Raw genomic sequence first — 8,354 nt, forward strand, 5'->3', positions numbered from 1 at the left:
GAGAGAAGCAGCGGTGCGGGGCGGTGCGGGGCCCGGGGGGGGGGGGGGGGGGAGAGGAGGAGGAGGAGGAGAGGGGATTTAAAAAAAAAAAAAAAAAAAAAAAAAAAAAAAAAAAAAAGCAGTAATCTCACTCGGTTTGATTCAGCCAAAGCGATTAAAATCATGGCATGCGAAGCGGCAGAAGAAAGGCTCGCTACAGTCGATGCGCTCCACCGCCCTCTCCGCGCGGGGCCCGCCGATAAGTCATCAATAGTTCCGCGGGGGGTGCGCCCCGCACAGCGCTGAGCCCTCCCGCTGCCCGACCGCGGCTTGGGGCGGCTTTTTTTTTTTTTTTTTTTTTTTTGGGGGGGGGGGGGGGGGGGGGGGGGGAAGGAAGGGGGAGACAGCGGGGGGGGGCGGGAGAGGCGCAGATACGCCGCTCGGACGCCGCCTGCAGCGCGCACCGGCGAGGAAGGGCTGCGCGGCGCTGCGCGGGGCGGAACAGCCGCTACTTACCGGGCGTCCCCGGCTCCGCGGCGCTGAGGCTGCGCGGAGGGGCAGAGGGATGCGCGCACCGCACCCGCGCAGCGCCGAGTTGCGCTGGGTTGAGGAGGCGCGGGTGTTTATTCAAACACTTCGTCTCCGGGAGGAAAAAAAAAAAAAAAAAAAAAAAAAAGGAAGGGGGGATGGGCACAACGGGCCCGAGAGACGCGGAGTGGGGGAGGATGCGCGGCGCGCAGCTGAGCGCCCGCGGAAGGCAAAGCGCGGGCGGAAAGCCGCAACAGGTGCCGAGGGGGAGCGGGGCCCGGCGCGGGAGGGGGGGCGGCCCCGCCGCAACTTCTTGCCCTGAGCGCCGAAGTTGGGTTTTGCGCGCCCCTTTGCGCGGCGGCGCGGGGGGACCCGGCGAAAAGCGCGCAGACAACGCGGAGGGGCGGGGGGGGGCGCATTCCACTGCGCGGAGGGCGCGCGCCGCACGGGGCCGGATTTTGTTTTTTTGGAGTGGGGGGGGGCGGAAGTTTGCAAAGTGGGCGGGCGGGGGGCGCGGGCGGCTGCGCGGCCCGAGGGCGGGGGGAGGGGGCTCCGCGGGTGCGCACCGCCACACCTCCCCCCCCCACCCCCGGTACCGGCGTAAAGGGCTGGGGGGGGGGGGGGTGGGAGGGCAGACGGACCGGCGGCGGGGGAAGAAGTGCAACAGCCCCGGGAGGAGCGGGGAAAGTGTCGGGGGACGGCGGACTCACCCGCAGCGCTCGGCCTGGCCCCTGCCCAGCACGGCGCGGCCCCGGGCGGGCGGCGGCGCGGAGCGGCTCGGGGCTGCCTCTCCGTCCCGTCCCTCCCTCCCGTCCCTCCGGCACGCCGAGCCCGGGCGGCGCGGCGCGGCGGCGGCGTGCTCCGCCGCTCGGTAAATAACAATAGAGCCCTCCGCTCCGCTCCGCTCGGGGCCCCGCACGCCGCCCCGCGCCGCGCCCCCGCCCCGCGGCCCCCCCCTCCCCGCCCCGCGCAGTCCCGCGCCGCCGCTTGCTCCGGGCGGGCTGGGGGCGGCCCTCGCCACCCCCGCGGAGGGAGATGTTGTTATTTTTTGCTGTTGTCAGTCTCTGACGTCACATCCACCTGCTGGGTAAACAAGGCTCGGTTGCAGGGGAAAAATGGGGGGGTGTGGGGGGGAGAAGGAATAATAATAATAATAATAATGAGAGCGGGGTGGGGGGTTGCGGAGCTCGGATGCGATCGCTTGCGGGGCGAAGGGGAGAGGGCGACCGCACGGGGAAGACGACGCTGGTGCGCAGCGCTGCGTGCGTTTTGCGCGGAGGCAGGCTCAGGGCAGCGCCGCATCCTCGGGCCCGCAGTAACTTTTCGTTCCCCCCACCCTCCCCTCCATACGCACGCTGCGCAGTCCCGGCACGCTACGCGGGTGGCTTAAAGGGGGGGAAGGGCCGGGGGGGGGTTAGGCCCGCGGTTACCCGCGCATCCCTCCCTCAACTCCTTACCTGCACGGAGCGGCAAAGCGGGCGCAGCCTGCGCGCCTCAACCCCCCCCAGCCCCCCCCGCCCAAGCAGCATTGCGCGGGTGCGCAGCGGCGCGCACCGGCCGCCGAGCGGGAGTGCGGGAGCCGAGCGCGGCGCTGCTTTCCGGGAGTTGCGCATCCCGCGCCTGGGTCCCCGCACTGCCCCGCGGGACGGCGCCGGGGGGACGCGGAGAGGGGAGGGAAGCTGAGAGCAGCCTCGTAAAGTTTCAGATCCCGGCGGAGAGCCGGCGAGAGCAACGCGGCGGGATGCGGGGGGGCGAGGGGAGCCGCAGCGGGGCCGGCGGGTGCTGCAGTGAGCGGGCGGCCCCGAGTTATCGACTTTGTTCGCTACAAATTCTTTCCTCGCGGCTGCGGGAACCTGTTCGGAACCTATTTTCTTCCCCCTCTTTTGGACTGAATACTTGTTGTTGGTTGGTTGGTTTGTTTGTTTGTTTTGTTGCTTTTTTTTTGGGGGGGGGGGGGGGTTCTGCCTTCCAGCGGGGCTGACACAAAGCTCCCGAGGCTGGGGACAGCTCACCATGCGCTGTACCGCGGCAGTAGCTCCGTAGGGCGGCTACGCGGGGCGCGGAACTCCGCAGGTCCCCCCCGGGCGCGGAGCCGTTCGCCCCCCGCCGCGCTCCGCTCTCGGGGCCGGACCCGCGGCGCCACCTCCCGGCAGCAGCGCCCCATGGAGCGGGGAGCGCCGCGCAGCGCACCTGGGTGCGGGAGGGGCGGTGTGCCGGTACTCCTTCGAGCCGTTGGGGAAAATCGCTGTAAATAAAGAGTCGCGGAGGCGATGTTTGGGTCGCACGTTGAGGGCCAGCGGACGCCCAGGAGCTGCGCAACATAAAGGAAGCCCCAGCTTTAACCCCACTAGTGCGGGTTATTCTGAGCTGCTGGGGCTGAGGCTTTTTTGTTCATCTGTTTCTTCAGCAGAAAAAGGAAAGGAGATAACTGCATTAAAATAACTTTTCTAAAGCACTGCTCCCCCACCCCCCACCCCATACTGTTCTGGGAGAGATTCGGTGTACGTTTCATCCTGGAATAAACACTGTTTATCAGAAACTCTCTCTGCTGTTTTTGAGTTCAAAAAACTAAACCAGTAACGTCAGCGCTGTAAAATGTGATTAATTCCACAGCAGTGGGACTGCACCCTCCGCCAACATCACTGCTAATTGTACCTGAATTGTTTACTGCTGGATTGTTTTACACGGGCCTGGAGAAGGATGCTCCATATTCCCACCCCCAGCACCACCATCCCAGGAACAAACACTGCACATTTTGGCAGGGGTGCAAACAGGCCGCAACTACAGCTTGTTAGCTGAAAAAAAACATGATGAAGGTGATGACGCCTCTGTAATTATAGGCGTTCCTTGGTTTAAAGTCAGAATGTTTTCCAAGCTACTGTGATGCCACACCTCTGCTGTCCCAGCAGCCAGGCCCCAAGGTCCTGGGGCCCTGCAGTACATGACTGCATGGCTGTTTCCCAGCCCCGTGCTGCTCCTGGTGGGTGCACAGCCCATGCAGCGCTGTGCCGTGGTCCTGCATGAGCTTCAGGCAAGGAAAGTTGAGCTATAGGCTGCATGCCCCATCAGAAGCTGGTAGGTACATTTAAAGGAGAAATGCATTGTGCTGGTTCTCCCTTTGTAGTTGGAGTTTGGGCAATGGCTACCTCTAGAAAAGGTGGAAAGTGCTGCTCTGCCCAGCACCTGCTATGCATACATGAAAGCGAACACCAAGATTTCCATTACCCAGATAATGTTAAGGATGGGAAGGGTTGACTTGACAGTTCCCGTGAGAGGGAACATTTAAAGAACAGCCTTTAAACCACAAGCCCCAGACATGCCAGTCCACAAGCACTGGCTGACCCCAGTGCTGGCGGCAGCAGCTGCACCAACTGGAGTTGCTTTCCCAGCTGGGGAACTGGACACAAAGATAGAGCCGAATGCAACACAGCTAAGGTCTCAGTTGGCTTGTCTGACTACAGGAAGTTACAAATGACCCAAACGAGGACTGCAGCCAGAAATAGATAATTTTTCAATTTAACCATCATCTTACATCATCTACATGATGTACAGTCTACATGAAGCAGCGCTGCAGATGGATTCATCCCCCTCTGCTCTGTGTGCCGAGACACAGGATGGGGCGGCTTTGCTTACAGCCCAGCAGCAGGGCAACAGTGTGCTGCCCTGATCCACAGCAGCTCTCTCTGCTCCTGAAGTGTCCATCCAACCTCCAGTGCATCAGGAACTGCCCCGAGACAACTCCATAGCCTACTGCCGTGTGCCCGCAGCTGCCAGGCAGTGCATATTGCCTTCTCCTGGGAGGGTGAAATAAATGGCCATTGGATTTGAGTTGGGCTATTCATCTGCCTGAATTTGGTAGTGATTCTTCAATGAATATTCATGGAAATTAATGCCATTTAAATCCCATCGCTTCCTGAATATAATTGTCTGCTATACATGAATTGGCAAACACCAGAAGACATCCAATCTCACTGAAAGTCTACAGGCAATTAATCTGAGCCACCACAAGCTGGACACAGGCTGTGCAGAAGCTGCATGAACTACACCAGAAGAGATGGGTTGCAGCTGATGGAAGAAAATAGGTCTAAGAGTGTACTTGAATGCTCAAGAAAGTGTTTATATTGATCTACAAATAGGAACTACACTTAACTTTTTTTTTTTTCCCCTGTGTAAAACTTCAGCTTTTCTCTCCCCAAACCCCAGCACAGCATCCATCCATCCTGTCGTCTTCCTGAGTCCCAGCGCCTTCAAGAAGGCCCTCAGTGCCTACAGAAAGAAACACCCAAAGCCAATCTCCTGCAGACAGAAACACCCAGATCCAATCCCCCTTCCCAAGAGCTGCCATACCAGAGCTCACGCCGCTCCCCCAACAACAGGGGCAGTCAGCGCAGTGCTAATGCGGAGCGAGTCCCCAGCACGGAGCTACCAGGCCCTGCAGTAACATAATAAGGGCTCTTCCCAAAATATTTGGGCCTTGCCCTGTCACAGCGCAAGGCGTTCGAGTTCAGCGCTCTGTCAACAGTGCCAGGTGTCTCCCGACGCCCCGCTCCTGCGCCAAGAGGGAGAGCTCGGCAGCACGGAATAGTCATTATTCACATTACTAACATATAACGGAATGTCTAAACAGATAACGTAACAAAACCCTCTGCAGAAGAGAAAAAAAAAAAAAAATACAGGTTCGTATTTATCCCAGCGAGATGCAAAATGAACTCCATCTCCTGGAAAGCAGAAGTGAGGCTCTTGTTTTTGCAACTGACAGTCACCAAAAAAATAGTTCAGCTGAGCCAGGGCTGACGTTCTCTGCAGCCCTCGATAACCTAACCGGCAAATCTAGGGGAAAAAAGGGTGACTCAAAGCCAAACCTGAGCATGTAAGGGTGAGCCCGGTGAGAGCAGAAATCCAGGCACAATTTCATCTCGAGTCAATCCAAAGATTTCCTTTCAGTTTTGATTTTTAGGGAATTAAAAAAAAAAAAAGAAAAAAAAGACACCTCCCCCCCCCCCCCCTCTTGCTTGAAAATAAAATTAAAGGACATTTTGAACACAAAGTAGTTTCAAAGTGAAAAAATCAAAGTGTTTCATGTCAGAAGTGTCAAAACTAACAGCTTCAGCATTTGTCAGAGCTTTTTTTGAGTTTTTATAAATGACAAGTTTGGCATGTGTGCACAGACCGCTTCGGTGCTGCTGAGACTGCGTTTTTGCATGCAGGAAGCGGCAGGCTGAGATTTCTGTGCACAAACCCCCTTCGCTGGTGGCTTTGTTCCGAGGTGCCCCCCCCCCCCCCTTTTCCTCCCCCCCACCATGCCTATGCCACAGTACAGCCCCCAGTGGCCATCACCTCCTCATTGCCACATTAGCATCTCACCATTGGGGCCACAGGACCCCACAGGCCTGGGCTCTTTCAGTACTTACTCACTATGAAGGCTCAAAGGTTGGGACAGGCCAACTGCACATCACTGCTTGGCATGCTGCTGCAGGACAGCCTGCTACTTCCCTGTGCCAGGTACCTCCTCAACCTGGTGCACTGCAGCCTTCGCTATAGCAAAGCTGTAGGCTGAGCTCCGTTCCATCACCTCCGCCCCCAAAGCAAAGTTTTTCGCAGTGCCACCTCCTGAGAAGTCTGTAGCCAGGTTTACAAGTGACCTGGTAAGGGCTAGCATCTCTCCTGATAGAATGCACCTGAGCAGGCCTGAAATAGGACATTTAGTTAGAAATCTGAATTACATTAGATGCTATTGCTATAAAAAAGAACTACTAACCACCAAATCTGTGATGCATTCACAGTATTAGCACTTGAACTTGTTGCTGTGCAGGCAGCAGCCACCTGGATGGATGTCACACCTGTTCCCAACACAGCCTTCCTGCAGGTTCAGGGCCCTGTCCCCAGGGAGGGCAGCAGAATGCATTGCTGTGAGCACCACACTCACCCCTGCTAACACTTCCCTCCTGCCACCAGGCCCCTGCAGTGCTTTCTGCACCTCCCAACCACTCACTGCTCGCATCTGCTGGAGCTTGGAAGAGCTCCTCCTTTCCCTCTGTGGCTTATAGGACCTTCCCTAGAGCTGGAGATACAGAGCTGGTGGTTGGCAGCCCTGCATGGGGGGGGGGTTGGAGCTGGGAGGTCTGTCAGCATTCATCCAACCCATCCATTCCATGATTGTAACTGTAGCTTCTGCCATGGAGCATTTTCTGCTGATGCTGCCTCAGAATTGTGCTCCAATGGAGTATTATTTCATCTCAACTTTTCCACTATTGTGACTTTCCTAGTCCAAAGGTCCAACATCAACAAAGATTAAAACTTCCACTCTGGTTACATATCTACGAAAGCAGCAGCCTCCTTCTTGGGAGATAAACACTACCAGATGCTCTGGTAAACAGCAGACAGGGGAGAGAGGGGGAAAAAAACAATGGTTGGGAAAAGGAAAGGGGTGAAAATAAGATAGAAACAGCTGAAGGAGAGACTGGAAAAGTAATTCTTGGTGGCTCCTGGTGCATGGCAGCGAAGAGGTTAAGCCCCAGTGCGCTGCCATCTCCAGACAGAATTGGTTGTTATTGCATTGATAAAACCCCGGGTTGTGTTTTCCTTGTCCATTTTGACCCGTAACTGACGTTAGCATTGCAAATGATGTCTGCTGCCATTCAACCAGCCAAAGTGAGCGGACAGAAACAAGACAGAGAGCTCCACAAGACGCTACTAATGGAAGGGGTGGGGAAAAGTCTGATTTGCATGTAATTAATGATTATTTATATAAAAACCATATCACTGTGGTGGTTCTTGACATCATTTAAAGCTGCTTTTCAGAAGAGGAGTCTCTCCTGTTAGCGCTCCGATCTTTTCTGTGCTGTATGAATGGAGATGGAGGTGCCCACTGTGCTGATAACCACTGCTGGGGGCTGAGCAGCGCCGTGCTGCCCTCAGTCCCAAACCTCTGCAGCAGTTGCCCCAGGAGCCATTTGGTGGAGCACCGTCGGCTCTCAGGCCGATGCTCTGCAGAAGGTGATGGAGCTACGCACAGATGTTGCAAAGGAGTTTCAGATTAAATAAATGGATTTTCTTCCGAGCTTGTAAAATGATTAACTTATTTGATTTCGACATCTAATCGCGAAATAATTGCCTAGCCCAGCCCCGAGATACCTTGGCAGAGTTGTTTGAGATGCTTTGGCACAGACAATAAGCTCCCGCAGGAAGGCATCCATCTCTCTGCACCAATGAAACCGGTCCTTGGAAAGGAAGGGCGCAGCTCCGCCCCGGCTCCTGCACACCCATAGCTCCCAGACACATCCCTGCACACCGGCCCAGCCAGCTTGGGCTGCATATGGCAGCATGACCTAATTTATTGGGCTCTGCTGGACAAAATCTGCGTGGCGGAAGGCTTATTGGCTGCCTCTCACAGGTTCTCTCTAATTTGCCCAAGGAGCTGCTGGGTAGGAAACTCACTTAACCTCAATGATGGCAGGGATGGATTAAAGAGAGCTGGGCTCAAAAACAAGTAGGTCTCAAGCACCCTTCTTAATAAAGAAAAGCAAACCACAGCACTAATTGGAGCAATTGGACAGAGCAGCAACTGAGGCTCGAGCCTGGGAGAGGGGGGACAGCCTGAGCTCAGGTGGGAGGAATGTCACACTGGGGATGCTCCAACGCAGAGCAAACCTGGGTGTGCTGCTGCAGATCAAGCAAAGACCACCACAGGCAGATATCCACCTGCAAGGTCCCACCCGGCCTTCTGCTTTTCGAGAACAGCATCGTATGTCATGTTCTCCCATCACTGCCTCCTGGCAGCACCAAAGCATAGCTCATTGCACCTAGGGGAACAGATCACCCCCAGAACACACAGAGCAGCCCAAACT

Source organism: Tetrao urogallus (assembly GCF_951394365.1).
Source record: "Tetrao urogallus genome assembly, chromosome: 10".
Classification (NCBI taxonomy): domain Eukaryota; kingdom Metazoa; phylum Chordata; class Aves; order Galliformes; family Phasianidae; genus Tetrao; species Tetrao urogallus.